Source organism: Nannospalax galili, unplaced genomic scaffold (assembly GCF_000622305.1).
Source record: "Nannospalax galili isolate Female #2095 unplaced genomic scaffold, S.galili_v1.0 scaffold19, whole genome shotgun sequence".
NCBI classification, from domain to species: domain Eukaryota; kingdom Metazoa; phylum Chordata; class Mammalia; order Rodentia; family Spalacidae; genus Nannospalax; species Nannospalax galili.
This window is the reverse complement of record NW_008342110.1, coordinates 1064789-1085269: the sequence shown is the minus strand read 5'-3', so window position 1 is coordinate 1085269 and position 20481 is coordinate 1064789.

Here is a 20481-nt window from a genome sequence, read left to right as displayed (position 1 = left end):
AGACATTCCATGGCTCCCACCTTTGTGGCCCCAGGTTATTCCAGATAGAAGCCTATAAGTATGGCTGACTTCCTAGACTGGCCTCTCTAGAGAGCTCAGAAGCTGTGTGATGGGAGTTTACCCACTTCATATCAGTGCTTGGCAGGGTTGATCAGACCAACTGCTCAGAACGTGGGTGAGGCTACTGTGATGCCCATTTTCTAGGTGTAGGACTGAGATCAGACACTAAGTGATTTGATCAAAGTCATAGGCAGAATTCCCACCCAGCCTTTGGTCCCACCCACTGGCCCCCGCCTCTGCTCTCCAGCCCCTGTCCTGCCTCTCTTTCATCTACCCTTTTCATCTTGGCCCAAGGTCCTTCCATTTTGCCCTCATCACGGGCTTAGCCCAGGGCCAGAGCAGTTCAGGGTGGAGCTGCAGCAAATGTCTGGGACCTGGGTGCCAGGGTGGTAGAGGAATGGACTCTTGAGAGAACAGGCACATCCTTGCTCTTTCATGTGGCTAACAAGACTCAACAGGCCATTGTGTTTCTCAACACTCAAGTTCCTACAATCAGCTTGAAGTGAAGTGCAAAGCCGGCTAAGACTTTAGGGCCCAAGAGCAATCACAGACCTGCTCTGTGACCTCGGGGCCTTGCCAGGCCTGGAAGGACCTTGCTAGATTTTGGCTTCCGGTTCATACAGTGGCATGAAAATCTCTGCCCCTAGTGTCCTGGGGAGCATTAAATTTGAGTGGTGTCTGCCATTTGAGTGGTGTCCGCCCGGCGTGCATTCAGGAGGCAGAGGCAGGCAGATCTCTGTGAGTCAAGGCCAGCCTGCTCTACATAGTGAACTGCAGGCCAGCTGGGGCTTGAGGAAGACCCTGTCTCAAAAAGATCAAAAGTAGATACATAAATAAATAAATAAATAAATAAATAAATAAATTAATTAATTAAAAACAAATTTGAGCGGTGTGAGGAGGCATCCTGTGAACTACAGTGCCTCTAATGGAGGGTGAGGGAATGTTATGAGATGGGCAGTAGCTTGGTTCCAAGGCAGGGAGGAGGGAGAGAAGAGCAGGGAGCCTGGTCTAGGCCGGAGTTTTTCTGGTTAGGGTACTAGTGTAGTGGGGGTGGGAAGCCAGGCTGGTGCTCCTGGGGGAGCTGCCTGGGTATTCCAGAAGAGCTGCTGACTCATCCCCCTCCATCTCCAGTCTCTTTCCTCCTCCTTGTCTTAATTGCTTTTTGTGTGTGTGTGTGCTTACAAAAAAAGCAGGACATGTTCATTGTATAAAGTTCAAACAACTCCAAAAATATACAGTATAGAAGGCAGGCAGCTTCTCATGTTCGTGTCCCTAGATTAAATTGCTGTTGACATTTCGGTGTCTATTCTTCCAGTTTTCTTTTGACGAACAGATGTGTTTTCACAAAGGAGAGAAGCATGTTCCTTGAGGACAATTTAAAGGGAGGCAGAACTGTCTAGCAAAGCTGTATATGGCTTACTCCCTCTACCACCCCCATGGAACTAATTGCCCTTCAGCACTGTGCAGGAATGTGCATGAATGCCTCATAGGCATTTGTATCCACAAGTGGGCCTGAGGGGGAGATCAGGACTCCACACAAAGGCCAAAGTTGCCATGGTACAAATTCCAAGTCCCCTGATTACCAGCTGGAGAACTGTGGACAGCTTAGCCTCTCAGAGCCTCCTTTCCTTCCTCTGGGAGATGGAAATCATGACAGCAGTTCTTCAAGGTGTGGCTGAGACAGTTAAGGGTGCTGAGCTCAGCATCCTGTCTGGCTCATCAAGGCTGTGCTGTTGTTACAGACACACACAGTCCACCACCCCCACCATGGGATCATTCCAGGCTTGCTTTGGAGGCAGAATTATGGGGAGAGATTAGTCACAGGGATCCTGAAACTCACCCTGGAGATGAGAAGTTTTGCATTTAGAGTTACATATTGCTTGCACAAGCGTGGGCTGGGAGGAACTAAGATTTCCCAAGCTGAACAGCAGTTGTGTCCGGGAAGGAGCCTGGCCTGCATCCACAGAGCTGAGTTTACAGGCCCAGGAAGTGATGGGTTCTGAGTGAGATTGGTCAGTCAACCTGAGACTGCCCTTCCCTTCTCTATCCAGCCACAGACATGGAACTGGTAATCAGACCCAGAACCTCAGCCTGGAACTTTCAGCCTTGGCTGTGAAACCTCTTTCCTTAGGTGCTTCACTTCCCAACACCTCCCTTGAGCCACCTTGGTCCTCCAACCTCCTTAGCCTCAGTAAACCCACCTGAACAGGCCATTCTTTGAAGCCAGACTGGGAAGGGTGGAAGACTCCACTCTCTCCCCTCCCTCTCCTTTCTGCCAGCAGCAGCACCATCCTGCCACCTACAGGCTGTTTGTTAACCCATAGCTAGAACAATGACTTATGTTTACTTTGGCCTTTTTGAGTAGAATGGGCTAGGAAAAAGGCGGCTTCCCACAAGATAGGGCCACACTTGATTTCTGGAATGAAAGTGATTTATCTGGAAGGGCTTTTCAGGTATGATTGAATTAAGGATCTTGAGATGGGGAGACTGCCCTGGGGTAAATTCAGTGATAAGTCGACAGGGGAAATTGACTAGAGAAAGATAAGGGGACACTGTGCCTGTAGCTGACTTGTAGGAGAGGACCCTCCTTTCAGCTATTGAGACAAAGGACCCCAAATCATGAAAATTTCCCCAGGAATCCTATGCTGTGGGGAAGGAAAAGGCTAGTGCTAGTCAGAGGAGGAACTTGTCTCCCAGGAAGAGATTTCACAGTTCTGACAATTTATCAGACCACCTTGCAGGACAGACTGTGACTGAGACAATGATGGGTGAGTGATGGGCAGGACCACGCCCTCACCAGAAGTGTTAGTAACACATAACTCTTACCCTCTATTTGACCTAAACTTTATGTCAGCACCCTGAAGGCCCTTGGAGGCCACTGTGAAGCAGGAAAGACAGGGACAATTATGGGGACATAGGAAGGGAAAGGGGCCTCACATTCCAGGCTGACTGGAGCCTCTTGCTAGCTGAGAAGCAAGAATTTCAGCACAACTAACATTTGCTGTGAAGGTTGCCAACATAGAAATTTATATATACATGTATATATATTTATATGTGTATAAATATATATATATATATATGTAAAATAACAATGATCCAGCTTAAGGCCTGAATGTATATGACCTTGGCTAGGGCCTCATTCTTCTCCCAAACATTTTCTGGGAAACTCACAAACAAGACTTTGTTTACAATGAAGATGCCCTAACTTACATCTGAGTGCACATTCAGATCTAGAGTTTTACCTTATCACTTGTGTCCCGGTAGATCTATATCCTTTAGGAACCATCCTGTGATCTTAAATTCCTTAGCAACTCTTTCAAGATAAAAACTTTAGAAATCGGTGCTGGGGAGATGGTTGCTCTTGCAGAGGACTCCAGATCAGTTCCCAGCACCCACATGGCAGCTAACAACTCTCAGTAACTCCAAGTCTAGGGAACCTGACACTCTCTTCTGGCCTCCTTGGACACTGTAGGCACATGGTACCCTTATATACCAGTACACAGGCAAAACACTCAAACACATAAAATTTTTAAAAATCTTTATAAATCACCCAAATTCTTCCTGTGACTTTTGTAAAGACAACTGGTTACAGCCTTCTTTGAGAAGCCCACACTCATGCTCTGGGCGTATCTCACGCCCCTTCTCAGCCTCTTTCTCTTGACGCTTGGGTTTAAAATTTTTATTAAAAATTTAATAAACTCCAGCTCTGCTTTATACTAGCTTATCCTGAAGTTCTTTCTTGTGTTGAAGCCTGCATCTGGTTTTACCTGAGTCAAGGTCCCTGAAAGAAGAAGGGAGCTCTTTAGGCTGTGGAAGGTGACCCACTGGAGCTATCCCCCTCCGCCTCTGTCTCCACTCACTATGGAACTTCTTTATCTGTTCCTCTTCCACATGGCCACATTGAATAAATCGCCTTTCTTTGCTTTTCACTATTGCTTACCTCTTTCATTGCTGTATTGGGGCTGCTGAGTAGCTGAACCTAGCTTGTTGGGGCTGCCAAAGCCCACGTTTTTACCCTGGTAGTAACTCTGGGAAGATGTCCACAGAGGCAGAGATCAGGCTGTTGTAATCCTCAGCTTCCCTGAAGAGGAGGAGGCGGCCTGGGTCCCTGGGCCCTCTGGAGGGAGTGGGAAGTAGGTTGGTCCCACCTCATGCAGATTCTATGGCCGTGAGAGCATGCTTCTGTTGTCTTGAATAATGTACTTTGTTAAAGCAGCTGCAAGAAACAAATATAGTGATACATATAAGAGATTACAGGTCAAAATGATGCAAGGTGTACATACTGAGAAGTCGTGTGTGTGTGTGTGTGTGTGTGTGCGCGTGTGTGTGTGTGTGTGTGTGAGTTTGTGTCAGTGTGGGTATGTACATGCTACAGTGTGTTGATGAAGTCACAGGACAACCTTGGCTGTCTTTGTCTTCCTTCATTTATTTATTTACTTAATTATTTGGGGGAGAGGGAACCATTGTGCAGCCCTAGCTAGCCTGAAACAACTCCCTCTGTGGACCAGGCTGGCCTCAAACTCACAGAGATTTATCTCTGCCTCCTGAGTGCTAGGATTAAAGGTGTGCACCAAGATGAGCACCATCCCCCTTTTTTTGAGACTGAGTCTCTTGTCTGATGCTGCACACAACAGACTTCCAGGTGTCTCTACCTCCCATTTTGCCATAGGTGTACTAGGATGACAGACACAGATACCACACCCAGCTGTAAGTGGGTTCTGGGGATCAAAACTTAGGTCCTCATGCTCTTGGGGCAAGTGCTGTACCCAGTGTGCCATCTTCCCAGCTAAGTCTTTTGGCTACTTCTTAGAACCTTAGTTTCCCATTCCATGAATAAGAGCCTCCTGGGATGACAGGGAAGATTAAATGAGTTACTATAGCTAAGACATTTTGAAACCTACCTGGCATGTGGCTATGGCTGGCTAGGTCTGTTCTTAGCTTAGCTGGAATGTCAGATCAAGAGTAGATGGCAGCCAGCGAATGGTGATGGGTGAAGCAGGAGCGGAGGTTGTTGTGGCTGCTCAGCGGAAGCCCGGCAGGGCACTTAGGGTGCTATAAATAGCACTGCCTTATGCCTTCACTGTGCCAGGAGGATCTGGGAGGTCCCAGCTGCAGCTTGGATAGTGGTGCTGGAGTGCTCTCCCGACTGGGTTAGGATCCAAAGTAATACGCCGTGTCTGGCATAGGGGTTGACAGGCAGGCAGACGTCCTTTTCTGGACATTGGCTGATGAGCTGTGGTTAACATAGCTCCAGGAGTGGCCCTCAGGGCAGGCCAGTGACAATGACAGTCTCCTAACTGTCTTGAAGTACAAAGCAGATTCCACCTCCTGGCTCACTAAGGACCCATGGTGCTCCATGGGGGCGAGAAGCAGGGCTGCTGATCTACTTCAGGATGAAGATGGGGAAATCTCAGGTTAAACCTTAAACCCCAAGTCCCCCTCCTTGAAACTCAAAGTCCACAGCTAGGCAGTGTGGCCCAGTGACCCTTGCTCCCAGCAGGAAGGGGGTTGACAAGTAGACAAATGGCAGTTCTGGAGTTACCACAGCAATGGCTTGATGGTCACTTCTCTCCTCACATTTCCTCATCCCCCGCCCCCGCCCTGTGCTTAAAGGATACTGAGGACAAAGAGGGCATGGGACTGGCAGGAAATATGCAGCAAACTAGGAGCCTGGTAGGAGTTGAAAATTTCTGTAGGACCGAGTAGGAATGATTACTATAATTAGGCATAAATCATATTAAGGACAGAAATTATTTAAATTACTTTCTTGCACTATTGGGATGAAGCTATCATTGCCTCTTTTAAAGATGAGGAAATTGAGGCTGAGAGAGGTGATATCAGACATAGGAAAGGTTTTAGTGTCACAATCATGGCTTGTGTTCATTCCCTCTCCAGACCCTATCTGCCCAGGCTCCTCCCAGGTGGAAAGGGGGAAACTGAGGCAAAGCACTGGGCTCTCTCAGCAGTCAAGAATTCTTGGTTAAGAGAGGGGCATTCCGGGACCCTGGGAGACAGTCCAGCAGCCTCTGTGCTCTTTCCATAGGGCCATGGCTGAGAGCCTCTGCAAGAAACAAATATAGATATACATATAAGAGATTACAGGTCAAAATGATGCAAGGTGTACATACTGAGAAGTCGTGTGTGTGTGTGTGTGTGTGTGTGTGTGTGCGCGTGCGTGTGTGTGTGTGTGTGTGTGTGTGTGTGTGTGTGTGTGTGTGTGTTAGGGGGCACCAACCACAGAGTCTTATGTTTTCTAAGCAAAAAAACAAAAAAAAATATTTTTTTTTTTTCTTTTTGAGAGAGGGTCAGTTGTGTGTGTGTGTGTGTGTGTGTGTGTGTGTGTGTGTGTGTATGTGTTACTGGGCACCAAACCCAGAGCCTTATGTATTCTAGGCCAAAAAAGCCAAAAAAAAATTTTTTTTTTGACTTTTTGAGACAGGGTTACAATGTCTAGCCCTGGCTGGCCTGGAACTCCCTATGCATACCAGGCTGGACTTGAAGTCACAGAGATCCACCTGCCTCTGCCTCCCAAGTGCTGTAATTTTTTTATTTTTGTCTTTTTAAGACAGGATATCTTGTAGACCCAGCTGACCTAGAACTCGATGTGTAGACCAGGCCAGGCTTAAACTCACAGAGATCCGCCTGCCTCTGCCTCCTGATTGCTGGGATTAAAGGCGTGCACTACCACACCTGGCTTCAGAGTGCTATAATTAAAGGTATATGCCATGACACCCAGTAAAATAAGTAAAAGAATTTTTAAAGATTTTATTTTAATTAATTATTTTTGAGGCAGTGTCTTCCTGTAGCCCCAGCTGATGTGGAACTCTCTATGTAGACAAGACTGGCCTCCATCTCACAGAGATCTGCCTGTCTCTGCCTCTTGAGTGCTGGGACTAAAGGAGTGTACCACCATGCCCAGCTTATTTTTATCTTTAACATATAGATTTGTGTGTGTGTGAATAGGTACATATGAGTGTAATACCCATGGAGGCCAGAAGAGAGCACTGGATTGCCTGGAGTTGGAGTTACAGGCAGTTGTGAGCCATTTGATGTGGGTGCTGGGAGTCTAAATTGGATCCTCTGCAAGAGCAGTATTGTCTTAACCACTCAGCAATCTCTCCCTCCCATAAGTAAATATTTTTTAAATGAAAAAATACATACCTGACTGTATTGCTCATTCACTACCCTTAGATGAGATCCAAGCGTCTCGTGTGACCTATCTGGACCTGGGTCTGTCTGCCCCCTTCCCTGTCTTCCTCCTGCTACCTCCCCACCTCTTACATGCAGTGTTTCTTCTACTGTGGGTTTTGGTACAGTCCATTTTCCAGCCTGAACCCCTAGGCCTTGTCCTCACCTGCCTTCCCGTCACCAGGTTTCTACTTGAGTGTCATCTGCCTTGTAAAGCCCTTCCTGACCTTGGGAGCTGGAGCAGCTCTGCTCTTCTTAGCATCTGTGCTTGATGGCTTTAGTTGTCAACTTGACACACCTGGGTAGAGGGACCCTCAACTGAGGAACTTCTTTCATTGGATTGGCCTGTGTGGGGTATTTTCTTGATTGTTGAGTGATGTTGGAAGACCCAACCCGCTGTGGGTAATGCCACCCCTGGGCAGGTGGTTCTGTGTTGTATAAGAAAGCAGGCTGAATATGGGGCCAGAAGAGGAAGCCAGTAAGCAGCTTCCTCCATGATCTGTGCCTCAGGTTCCTGCCCTGAGTTCCTGTCCTGCCTTCCCTTGATGATGAACTGTGAGCTGGAAGTCAAATAAACACTTTCCTCCCCAGTTGGTTTTTGTCAGTTTTTTTAAATCATAGCAATAGAAAGTAAGTAGAATAGCAGCCCATTTTGTTTATAGAGTGTGCAGTTCCTGTATTTCGCTGAAAGTATCACATCAAATTGCCTCAATGCCAGATCCATTTCTTGTGTCTACCTCTCTGATCTAGGTGGTAAATTTTTGGAGCCAGGATGTATGTTAGTCACCCCTCCTTCTGGGGCACTCCACACCCTGCTTAGGGCATCAGAGGCATCCATAAAAGCTTTTCAGATACAGGAATGAACACAATAAACCAAGGTCTTTCTAGATACTATGACATGAAAGAAAGGACTGTTAGAGTTCACAGACCCTCTGAAGCAGCACTGGATCTGTATGCATTATCTTCCATGAAAGGTGGTTACAGCTTTTTAAAAATTACTATTTATTTTTATTTATTTATTTCTTTTGGTCTTTTTGAGACAGGGTCTCCCTGTAGCCCCAGCTGTCCTGGAACTCATGATGTAGACCAGGCTGGCCTTGAACTCACAGAAATCCACCTGCCTCTGCCTCCCAAGTGCTGGAACTAAAGGTGTGCGCCACCACGCCCAGCCCTATTTATTTATTTTTGCTTTATGTGTATGAATGTTTGGCCAGCATGCATGTAAGTGCACCACATGCATGCAATGCCCACAAAGGTCAAAAGAAGGCATCAGGTTCCCCTGGAACTAGAGTTACAGATGGTTGTTAGCCAACATGTAGATGCTGGGAACCAAACCCATATTCTCTGTAAGAGCAGCCAGTGTGCTTAACTGCCAAAACAACTCTCTAGCTCCGGTCACAGCTTTTATTAAAATTTTGAAGCAGTCTTGACTTAAGCAATGAGGAATATTAAATTGGAGTCTGATCAGACAGTAAGGGGAATACACTTAAACTCTGAGGCCCTCTGAGGCCTGCCAGGATTCTGGGTGGGTTTAGCCTGCAAGGACCGAGCTCTGGGAGTCAGGGGTACCACTGTAGTTTCTGCAGGCTGTCCCCTGGCATAGCAAAGAGACCAGTAGAAACTGTAGGATTTTGGATTCTATCCCAACAGGGGCAGACCCTCCTAACAATCAAAACAGATCAAGGACATAAGGGCTGACTGGGGAGGTGGAGAGGTTCCCAGCAAGTGTGCAAGTAGATGTGCACAACTCTCAGAAATTGGCTGAGCAGGACAAGGGAACATATGGTTTCAGGATGAAGTCAGCAGTTGGCATGGGTCAGAAGGGGACAGTCTCAAATTAATGTAGCTTTGGTTCCCCCTGTTCCCATAGGGTGTGCAATATACTCCTTTGTCCTTAGAGTGAGGGCATTTGATGGCTGGGCTATGGTCCAACTGTGTAAAAGCAGCAAGCCTAGACTTACCCCCTCCCTGAAGGGCAAGCTTCTAGAGGAGCAGTGAGCGCTCAACAACTCATGATGTCCATGACAAATATTGTTTAGCCTTCCTGGGGCTCCGTAAAAAGCGTAATCACAATTTGTTCCTCCTAGCAAGGATCAAATGAAACCTCGGGGTGGAAAGCACATTTTGAAATGTGAAATTTGTGAGGATACAAATGTGTTAGACACCTGGTCACTGACCTCATTAAATATAATGAATGGCAAGTGCTGGTGACCAAGGAGGCCTGTCCTCCCAGGATAGGCCATAAGAGGGCACCCTCCCACCAGCCCCTTATGCACCAGAGGCCCTCCATCCGCAAGAGCTTGAGCCTGGGGTTCTGTAGTTAACATTTGTCATGATTTGTCACCTAGGCTGCCAGTTCCTTTCCTCCTAGGAAGGACTTAGGGATGTGTGTAAAACTGTTATGGCTCACAAGACTGTGAGGGGTGGCCTCTGCTGCACCTGCTGAAGGCAGGGTGTTGTGTCTGGGAGTGCAAGCTAGGTACACCTTCACAGCGGGATTTCCTTAGCAGCTTTTGGCTGCTGTACTAGCACCAAGCACACTGCACTGGAAGATTCTACATGGTGCAGGTGAGTAAAAATCATTAAACAAGGAAGAGAAAGCAAGACAGTCTTCTTTCGTATTTCCTTATAAGAACATCAGGAAACCATGGAAAAGACAAAGGACCCTAATAAAAGTGATAAAGGGGGCATCTTTGGGACTCTCTTCCTATTCTTCCAGCCTAACCATTTACCTTGAGATCCTGTAAATCTCAGGTCACAGTATGTAACTGTAGCCTGATGGTGATCAGCTGATGATCAGTTCTGGAGGATGAGGAATGGGAGTTCTAGCAGGAACTTCAGCAAAGATAAAGACCGTGGATCCCAGTAACCAGCTAGGTACTGTTTCAAAGCTGAGAAACAGTCTGTGTTGCAAGAGGAGCCCTCGGCCTGTTTCCTAAGTGGCCTCAGTGTTCCTGGGACCTCAAGCGCCTCTTCAGGGAAGCACCTGCTCAGGCCTTTCTCTCAGCTTTTTCTAGGGCACAGAGGAGTGATATGGGTAGCTCATGGCACCTGGAAATCACCATGTAAGAGTTTCCCCTTTTTTTGTACTCAAAGTACAGTGGTTTGGAGGATCATGTCAAAGCATATGACTGTTTACAGTGTCCTTGTGTCAGGTGTGGTGATGCATGCCTGTAACCCTAGCCCTTAGGAGGCTGGGCAAGAACAATTAGAAATTCATGTCCAGCCTGGGCTACATGGTGGGGCTAAATGCTGAGATCTTGTCTTAATAAAAAAGTATCCTGGGTCAAGGTGGGCGTCAGTTACCCCTTCCACCCAGTCAGTCGACCTTAGCTGCATGTGGGGGGAGGGGCAAAGGATGTATGAGCCGAGGACACCTCTCTCACCATTTTGTGTGGCTGTTGGGAGGTTACAGGCTCTGTATTTGAGTGTGGACTTTACAGTGCAGCTGTAAATGTGGGGCGCCCACTCTTCTGTAAATAAGCCCCTACCCAATGCTCTGTTAAAAATAAATATTTTTAAATAAGTATCCTGGCGTGTTGGCTCTGTGGACTGGGGCACAACTGCAGTTATGTCACTGCATAGCTGGGCCAATAGCCTGAGGTCACTCGGAATCATACACCTGTATGATGTATGAACTGGCCTTTAATTTTAGACTCTGTTTCCTGGGATGGAAGGGGAGTGCTGTGTATTAGACCCCAGAGTCTTCTGTGGCCCTTGCTTAACCTCAAGGGAATCCCTTCCCTACGCTGAGTGCTTTGAGTCACAGCCTGACAGCAGATCACCCACATGTGACTCCTGATTACTGTCTGCATTGGCCTCTGGAAATGGAGGCACTGGGGGGGGGAGGGGGTTACAGTAGCTAGGGCTGCTGGGAGAAGGGTCTTCCCCTGCCTTCTCCCCATCCCCACCATGTTTCCAGGAAGAAACAAGACGTAAACCAAGGAGTCCAGAACTTTATTACTGTCACAGAGCACATAGAGACATTGGATCTCCACAAAGGCTTGGCTGCTCTTCTCCACCAGGGAAAGGCACTGGAAACAAACTAAATCAGCCAGGCCAAATGGGTGGGGCTAGCGGCCACAATATAATGGATGCATCTGTAAGCACTAGCTTGATTTGATCCCAGTGTCACAGTTCCTCAGTGTGGTTGAAGGTAAGTCTCTTAATCTCTTTCAGTCTTGGTTTCATTGTGTGTGAAACTGAGTAAACAGTAGAACCTGCTTCCCTGGATTGGCATGAGACCGAGACAAGAGTGCGAGAGTGTTAGCACAGGGCCTGACAAACTACAGTCTGTAAGTTACTGTTACAGTCACTGACATCAGCAAGTCTGATGTCCCCACAGTGGGGCCAGCCCTAGTCTCCAAACGTAAGCAGGAAGGGGTTTCTCTTCAGAATATCTACTAGGACTTGAGATGCCTGTGGGAACCACCTGGTCCTTGGAGATGTGGGATCACACCCTGAAATGAGGGCTGCAAGGCCATGGCAGATACCATCTCTACCAACTCAGCGAAATGTACTAGGAATAGCTTGGAGAGAGCTCTAAGGGGTGTGTGTGTGTGTGTGTGTGTGTGTGTGTGTGTTATGCACATGTTTTATGTACACATGTGTATGCCATGAAGTTGTTAGGTGTCTTCCTTTATCACTCTCCACCTTATATTGAGACAGCATCTCTCACTGCACCTGGAGCTCACCAATTCAGCTAGAGTGGCTGACTGTAGAGCTCTAGGTCTTTGTACCAGGATTACAGATGTTACACCACACCTGGTTTGTTACAGAGGTGCTGGCTATCTGACTCAGGTCTTCATGCTTGCATAGCAAGCACTTTATCAATCGAGCCATCTCCTTTGCCCCCAAAGCTCTAGTTTTTAGCTTACAGATTTATTTATTGTGTGTGTGCATATGCGTGTGTGTGCAGCACAACACATATGTGGATGTTGGAAGGCAATTTTGGGGACTCAGTTCTCTCCTTTCACCAAGTGGGTTCTGGGGATTGAACCCAAGTCATCAGGTTTGGTGTCCATTCTAGTTTTATGCCTGGGCTTTGTCAAGGTTTTTGACATTCGATGAGTCAGCATTCCACACAGGTAATCATAGAGGCAGTCTTTTTATTTTTAATTTTGGCATTTTTTGCTTTTTAATTTTTTTTTTTTTTTGGTCTTTTTTTGAGACAGGGTCTCCCTGCAGTCCCAGCTGGCCTGGAACTCACTATGTAGACCAGGCAGGCCTTGAACTCACAGAGATCTGCCTGCCTCTGCCTCCCAAGTGCTGGGACTACAGGCATGCGCCACCACACCCAGCTGCTTTTTAATTTTTAATATAGGGTTTTATGTGGCCCAGATTAGCCTCAAACTCACTATTTAGCCAAAAGGATGACTTTAAACTTCCGGGTTTTTTTGTTTGTTTGTTTGTTTTTTTGTCTTTTTTGAGACAGGGTCTCCTTGTAGCCCTGGAGCTCACTATGCAGACCAGGCTGGCCTTGAACCCGCAAAGATCCGCCTGCCTCTGCCTCCCAAGTGCCGGGATTAAAGGCGTGCGCCACCACGCCCCACATGACTTTAAATTTCTGATTCTCCTGCCTCCACCTCCCTTGTGCTGGAGTTACAGGTGTGCACCGCCACACTCCATTTATATAGTGCTGGGGAGAGAACCCAGAGCCTCGAGCACATCAGGCAAGTGCTCTAACAACTGAGCTACATCCTGTTTGTTTGTTGTTTGTTTGTTTTAGCATAGTGAACACAGATTTATTAAGGAAAAGTAAGAAAGGACTCCTGAAGGGGGGGTGTGGCTCCAAGAGAAAAATAGCCCCGGCCCTAGTTTTTCTTTTTGGTGAAGGCATTCCCAGAGATCACTGAACCCGCAATCACTCCTGGCCCTGCCGTTTGCTGTCTAGGTGGTCCTTGTTTGGTCTGAGCCTTGGGAAAAGTAACTGTGAGCTATTGCGACATCTCTGGCAAGGAGATGAGTAAGTTGTAAGCAGATCAGTGGCTCAAACATGACAGGGAAGAAGGAATTTGTGCATGTGGGGTGTGTGTGTGTGTACAAACAGTAAGGAAGGCCAAGGGCTTTAGTGAGGTTAGAAATATTGAGTGGTGTGTAGGGATGAGGTGGCGGTAGTGGTGACCTTGTTCCTGTAGTAGGCAGAAGTACCACTAGAGGGCGCTCCAAGTCTTGTCTTTTCTACCGTGAAAACTCATTTTTCTGTGGCTGCATTCCAATCCAACCAAGATGAATGGTTTTCAGCTTACCTAACAGATTTAACAAACTTTTAAAAAAATTGTGTGTATTAATAATGTGGAGATGGTTTTGTAGCCCCTCCTCACCACAAGACCTGCAGGGAAGGAGAGAGGAGAGTCAGGGTGGGAGAGAAGGCTGCCTTGTGGAGTCCTGGTTCAACCTCTGTGACTGTGACTTGGGACAAGTTTCCCAAGAGGGCAGTTCTGAAGTTCCCACATCCAGCCTCCCAGGGACATTACGAAATATGGACACAGTGGAAAGAAAAGCAGCATAAAGGTCAAGAACATGGCTCCCAAGGCCTCTTACCTCCAGCATGCCGCCTTCTCCAGGACCCACGTCCCCAGGGGCAATGCCAGGGTGGGAAGGAGGCTGATCCAGCTGTTAAGCCATGACCTCAAGAACAGTATTTCCAGGAATCCCCATCTTAGCATCCAAGGGATTCCTGGGAAAACTGGACCGTGAGGACAAGGTGGGAGAGAGTGACCCTCAGCTCTTGCCACATTCCAAGGGACCAGCAGTTTCTCTGCTTGGAGTCCCAGCTCTGGCAGCTGGTAGGTTCTACAGCTCCCAGGGTACAGCTTCTTGCTCAGGGAAGAATGACTGGAACTTTGAGTGGCCTGGAAAGTACCTTCCCTGTGGTCAAAGGCCCTCTTGCTGACGTGATTGGAGTTGGTCAAAAGTCAACTGGGACCAGCTCCCTCCCCCGCTGCAAAGGCCCAGGCATGCTCCTAACTGGCCAGAAGGGTGAATTTAACCCAGTTTGGGTGAGGTCAGTGCCCAGATCCTGGCCACTTTCTCACTGTTGATACCCAGAAGTCACTTAAACTCTGAGCGTTGGTTGTCCTTGATTTTAAAATGAGATGTCATTAGATCTATGATGGGTGAGGTAAGATTGGGGTGGGGGGCAAAGAAAGGGAGGTGAGAGGACTCTTAGAAGTGTGTGGGTCTGCCTTTGTTACAAATCAGCCAGGAAGTAAACACAGGCTCAGAGTGGGATTTATTCTGTTTTCCTGTTGCCCTACTCCAAGTTTATGGTCCCATCAGTGAGTAAGAAGGTGCAGTTGAAGGCAGACAGATGGCACAGCCCCAGCTCAGTACAGTCTATTTGCAATCTAACACCAGCCACCTTAGCTTTAAGAGAGCCCAAGCTTTCTCCTCCATAAAATGGATCAATAACATTGCCCTCTGCCAAGGTTTGGGAAGTTAACATGAATGGGCACATCCCAGTGACTTGCCTCCATTGCCCTGTGTTTGCATGGAGCCTCTGGGAAAAGGCAGACACTTGTGAGAAGCTTGGACTAGTTTAGGTAATAACGCAGAGCCAGGGTTAGAGGCTCAGAGAGGAAAACCCTTATTAAAGCTTAATGAGAATGCCCAGCATTTTGACATTGCAACACGACATCGTCTGGGAATATGTTGGGCTGTTTACCCACCTACACTATGGGTGCCTGATAGGACTTCAGGGTCTCCAGGGCTGAAAGAGTTTTAGGAACCACCGATCTATATAACTACATAGATGAACAGGTTTCAGCTCTGAATCATTCATAGTGGCTGTTCAGGACACAGTGTTGAGAAGGATTCTGAAGCTGGTTAGAAAGGTCTGCTGTGGCCTCAGGAAGAGAAGTGCAGACAAGATGCTCAACTGATTCGACCAGCACCTCCTGGTACAGACAGAGAAGCTGGATGAACAGAGCATTCAGCACTTGACTAGATCAGGAAGCCGATGGTGACACTGGTAGAACTCAGGCCCAGGAACTTCCTCAGTACCACAAGTGGCTGAAGGCATGGAGTCTGGCCTGCATCCCACACCAACACTTACCATATCCAGGTGATAGCTGTAGAGCAACTTCCCCCTTCCTGAGCTACAGTGCTTCATCTCAGACTCCCAACTGACCAGAGATGCAGCACTGCACCTCAGGCTGGGGGACAGGGTGCACACTCCTCTTGTTCAGGCTGTGGGGCTCTCTTCCTGGGCAGGAGAAGGGCCATTAGCATTCTTTTTTTTTTTTTTTTTTTTTTTTTTTTTTTCGGTCTTTTTGAGACAGGGTCTCCCTGTAGCCCCAGCTGTCCTGGAACTCGCTATGTAGACCAGGCTGGCCTTGAACTCACAGAGATCCACCTGCCTCTGCCTCCCAAGTGCTGGGATTAAAGGCGCGCCACACCCAGCTACATTAGCATTCTGTATTACCCGCCCCTCATCCTGTCCTTGACCTGTCATGGAGCTTTCCGGGACTGAACTTCAACCTTTCTTTTGTTTTTCTTTTAAAATTAGTTTTATTTACATTTAAAGTGTATGATTAATTTTTTTTTTTCTGCAGGGCTGGGAATCGAACTCAGGGCTTTGCACATACTGGACAGAGAGCCTGCTTACCTTGCTCCTCTGCTCACTCCCACACCCATCTCTGTATGTACCCATGATCACTCATGGGAAGCCGTCACTGGCTGGCTTCTTTAGGTTGCTGTCTCTTCACAACTCTTGAGGAGCAGTTTTCACTGTGAGCATCTTTCTTCAAGGATTATGTGGGCCACCATGAGGAAAGGGAGCCTGCTGGCTGTCCTTCCCCCTGAAATCAGGGCTGTGTGAGCACTGGCTGAGTAGATGGCTTGCATCCCCCTACCTAAACCTCTCTGGCCCCAACCTCTGAGCTTCCCTGCTTACCTCTCCAGTTCTCTGAGGACAGGACCCACCATATGTCATAATTTTGGGTCCATATATCCTGCTGATGGCTTTGCACATAATGACAGACCACAGCAGATGACATGTGGTGGCTGACTGAGTGGCCACATAGATAATTCATTTTCTTGGGGGAGGTGTGGCTTGTGTGGGAACTTCCAGGTGAGTAGACTCCCCAACTCATCCTGCCCTTGTCAAGATCTTAGGGTCCCCAAAGACCTCCTTCCTTTGCTTCATGGGGACTATGGTAGCCTTGACACTGATTGACATGCACTTTTAGGGATGTCCAAAGAGGATAAGCAGCCTTCCTCAGGGCTGAGAGAGAGCAGAAAAACATCCACTTCCTTTTTTAAAATGTCTTTCCTGAGCCGGGTGTGGTGGCGCACGCCTGTAGTCCAGCACTTGGGAGGCAGAGCCAGGCGGATCTCTGTGAGTTCAATGCCAGCCTGGTCTACATAGTGAGTTCCAGGCCAGCTGGGGCTACAGGGAGACCCTGCTTCAAAAAAAAAAGACACACAAAAAATGTGTTTCCTGAAGATAGGTTCTCACAATGTAGCCCTGGTTGACCTGGAACTCTCTGCATAGATGGGGCTGGCCTCGAGCTCACAGAGTTACACCTGCCTCTGCTTCTGCCTCCTGAGTGCTGACATTATCATCTCTATTTTTTAAAAAATTCCACATCCCCTAGGCCTCCAGGCCCAAGCTGGGCCCCAGAATCAGTGGGAAAAGGTTCTCTCATCTGGTCTGTTGGTAGGACCAACCAACAGCTCTTCAGTCAAAGAACTGGCTTCCTTCTATCTGGAAACCTCTTGCAGAAACTTTCCACCTTGCCCTCACCAGGAGATCCAACAGGGGTCAGAGACAGCATGTCTACACCATTCATCACAGCTCCCATGACCCCTGGGAGAGGAGGTGCTCAACCTGACCAAGGGACATTTCTGTAAGTAGCTGGGGAGGGGTGACTGGACACAGCCCCCATTTGGCTGCTAGGAGCCACACTGAGTGTCTTCACTGGGGCGCAACCTGCCAGAGCCCTGTTGTCTGCACTGCCTTTGGCTTCTGAGCACAGTGGATGGAATGGGTGATTGCTGGGAATCATTTCGTAACAGAGTCTTTGGGTTGTCCCTGTCTATTTGCCTGTCCTCCTCCTCCTACACCTCCCTGCCTCCTTCTCTCCCTCCTTTTCTTCCTTCCTTCTATTTTTTTTTATTTTATGTGTATGAGTGTATTGCCTGCATGTGTGTAAGTGCACCCATGTCGTGTAATGCCCATGGAGGTCGGAAGAGGGTGTTGGATCCCCTAGAACTGGAGTTACAGAGGTTGTTAGTCACCATGTCATGTGGGTGCTGGGACTCGAACCTGGGTCCTCTGTAAGAGTAGTCAGTTCTCTTAACCTCTGAGCCATCTCTCCAGCCCCTCCTTCTTTCTTCCTTTCTGTTTTTCCCTTCTTTTTCCTCTCTCTCTCTCTCTCTCTCTCTCTCTCGTCTGATATAGCTCAGGCTGGCCTCAAGCTCATTCAATATGTAGAACCCTGATCCTCCCGCCTCCATTTCTGGAGTGCTGGGTTTATAGGGCACTGGCCACAAGGCCAGCAGCCTACAGTGTGAAGAGGAGCACCTGCTGTTCTGCCTCCAACACCTTCCTGACTCTGCTTATCTTAGGAGCAGGGCTTTGGCTCAGGGCCTGGCAAGCCAGAGGCAAAGGCAGACTACGGTGTAACCAAGACTTCTTCTCATGGCATTTTTGTTGTTGTTGCTGTTTGAGACAGGGTCTCCCTGTAGCCCCAGCTGATCTGGAACTCACTATGTAGACCAGGCTGCCTTGAACTCACAGAGATCCACCTGCTTCTGCCTCTGAGTGCTGGATTAAAGGCATATGCCACTGTGACCAGCCTGCATGGCATTTATTTTGAACTATGAACAGTTCTATAGTTTTCCATTCATAATAACTACCCCTACTTAAGTATATAAAAGAGTTACCTTACATTTTAAAATATGACTGCATGCAAAAATAAAAACCAGGGCATCGGGATGGCTGAGTTTGGGAGAGGATATCAGATTCTATTCAACTTTCTGGACAGCTTCTGTGCTTAGAAGAAAAAGTGATCACCTCAGATGGCAAAAGCAGGGGAGGCTACTCCAGGTTTGCAGATATGAGCTCAGTTAGGAGAGTGCAAGCTATTGTTATCCTATCTTGGGGTGAAGAAGATCACAGAAAAGTTTGCCTGTCTCCTGGGTGTGGACACAGGAGCTGGACAGGAGGTGGTCCATCCTTTTTAAGGAGAAACAGATGTCCAGGCAGCAGCTGAGAGGTGGTATTCAGCCAGGGTCTTTGCCTTGCCTTTCTTGGGGCCCTGGTTTCTGTCCCATTCCTGGATAAAGACTGCCTAGTTTTGTTTCTTTTTTTTTTTTTCTGGTCTTTTTGAGACAGGGTCTCCCTGTAGCTCCAGCTGTCCTGGAACTGACTATGTAGACCAGGCTGGCCTTGAACTCACAGAGATCCGCCTGCCTCTGCCTCCTGACTGCTGGGATTAAAGGCGTGCGCCACCACACCCTGCTAGTTTTGTTTCTTAATTTTAGAAGAATCAAATCGATGGCTATGCTCAGAGCTGTCATTCATTGAATGTTTAACTGCACAAATCCCTATAGGTCTCCAAGTTTTCCCAAGGGCAAGAGAGCCAGGAACTGTGCTGGGATTCTGAACTCAATCTAGCCTGCCCCCGACCCCTGGTCGTTAAGATCTGGTCTGTGTCAGATGTCTCAATTTCTCAGTCCTTCGGGTTTGAGACAGGGTCATTCAGCAGACCAGCACCTCTTTTGTGTGCCAGGGAGTAAGTCTGTGTCCCCCTGGCTAGTACAGCTTTAACACTGCTCTCATCCTAGCACAGCACAGAAAGGCCGAGAAGGAGGAGGAGGAAAGCCCCTGTGCAGGGCAGGGGAGCAGGCCCAGCAGAACTCCAGGAAGCTGAGAGTTTGGCTAAGGGCTTGTGGCCAAAGAGGCTCTTGCCCTGGAGGGAGTTGGGAAGGCCTCCTGAAAGAGGTGGGGGCTGGGAGGCAGTGGAACAAGAAGGTGTTCTTCTTGGCTCTCTGGCCCCAAAATATACATGTACATGTGCTGGGCTAGTAGGCAGAGCTTGTTCTTACCCCTGTCTCCATCAAGTAGAGCCTCACTAAGAAGGGGTGCATGTCCCTTTGACATCACTTACCCCATGAAAGTTTCCTTCACTCTGGAATGTCCAGTCAGAAGATGAGCGAGGCCTTAGGATCCAGGCTACGTCCCCAGTCGGCCAGAGCTAGTTCTCAGCAGGCCCCTTCCTCTCTGGGGCTTGGTGTTCCCTTCTGTTAAGGACGTGGCTGAACCAGGTGGGTTGCAATCTTACCTGGTGCTCTTCTGTGCAGGCTCTCAGCTTTGGGGCCTGCTGCCAGGGGGCGGCCCGCCTTCTCTGCTTCCAGGCTAGGGAACCTCTGTCTCTGTCTGTGGGGTAGCTTCCAGTAGGGGTGAGAGGAGGGGAGGCTGAAGGACAAAGTAAACACTGGCTGTCTGCGTTTTCTCCCCAGGCCCAGGCAGAAGGCTCCCCGGCTCCTGCCCTTATATGGCCAGGCTGCTCTGAGCTAGGAGCCCTGCCTGTCGCTCCCCATCTCAATCACCACTCAGAGGGCTGGGGACCACAGCTGGTCACTTGGGATGCTGCTGCTGTGAAGCTGGACAGGACCCAGAACATGTCCTGGGAATCACCTGTACAAACTGAGCAACTATCTTGGCCTATGCCTGATTGGTGGAGCTGGTGGGAGGGCTAATACTGGGATGAAGGGAACAGTTTGGTCCTGACTGAACTCCCATCTCACAGAGAGCCCTTTCCTTCTCTGGAAAGGAACTATGGAAAAGAACAATACTCTGTCAGCCCTATGTGGTAGGAACAAATGCTTCCCCATTTTGCAGAAAACAGGACTGGAGAGACTAAGCACAGCTGTGCAGCCGAACAGGGAATGAGGCAGGATTTAAATTCAGGGCTGTCTACTGTCAGAGCCTGGTTCTGAGTGAGCTGATCACTCTGGCACAGCATAAATGGGCATATTCAGCCATCACACATGCCCTGTAGAAAGGATTGTGTTGAAGGTATGCCCCTGGGAAACCAGGAAGGGCCCAAAGCTCTGCCACACCTAAGGGGTCAGTCCATCAGGCAATGGGAACAAACACTATAGGCCATTTGCTGCATATCCTCAGCATAGGTCGGAGGGCCTAGTGTAGACTTGGGGCTCAGTGAAGGGATGTGTGCAGAATGGACAGGCCTCAGTGGTCACAGTTGTGCCCTGATCACACCC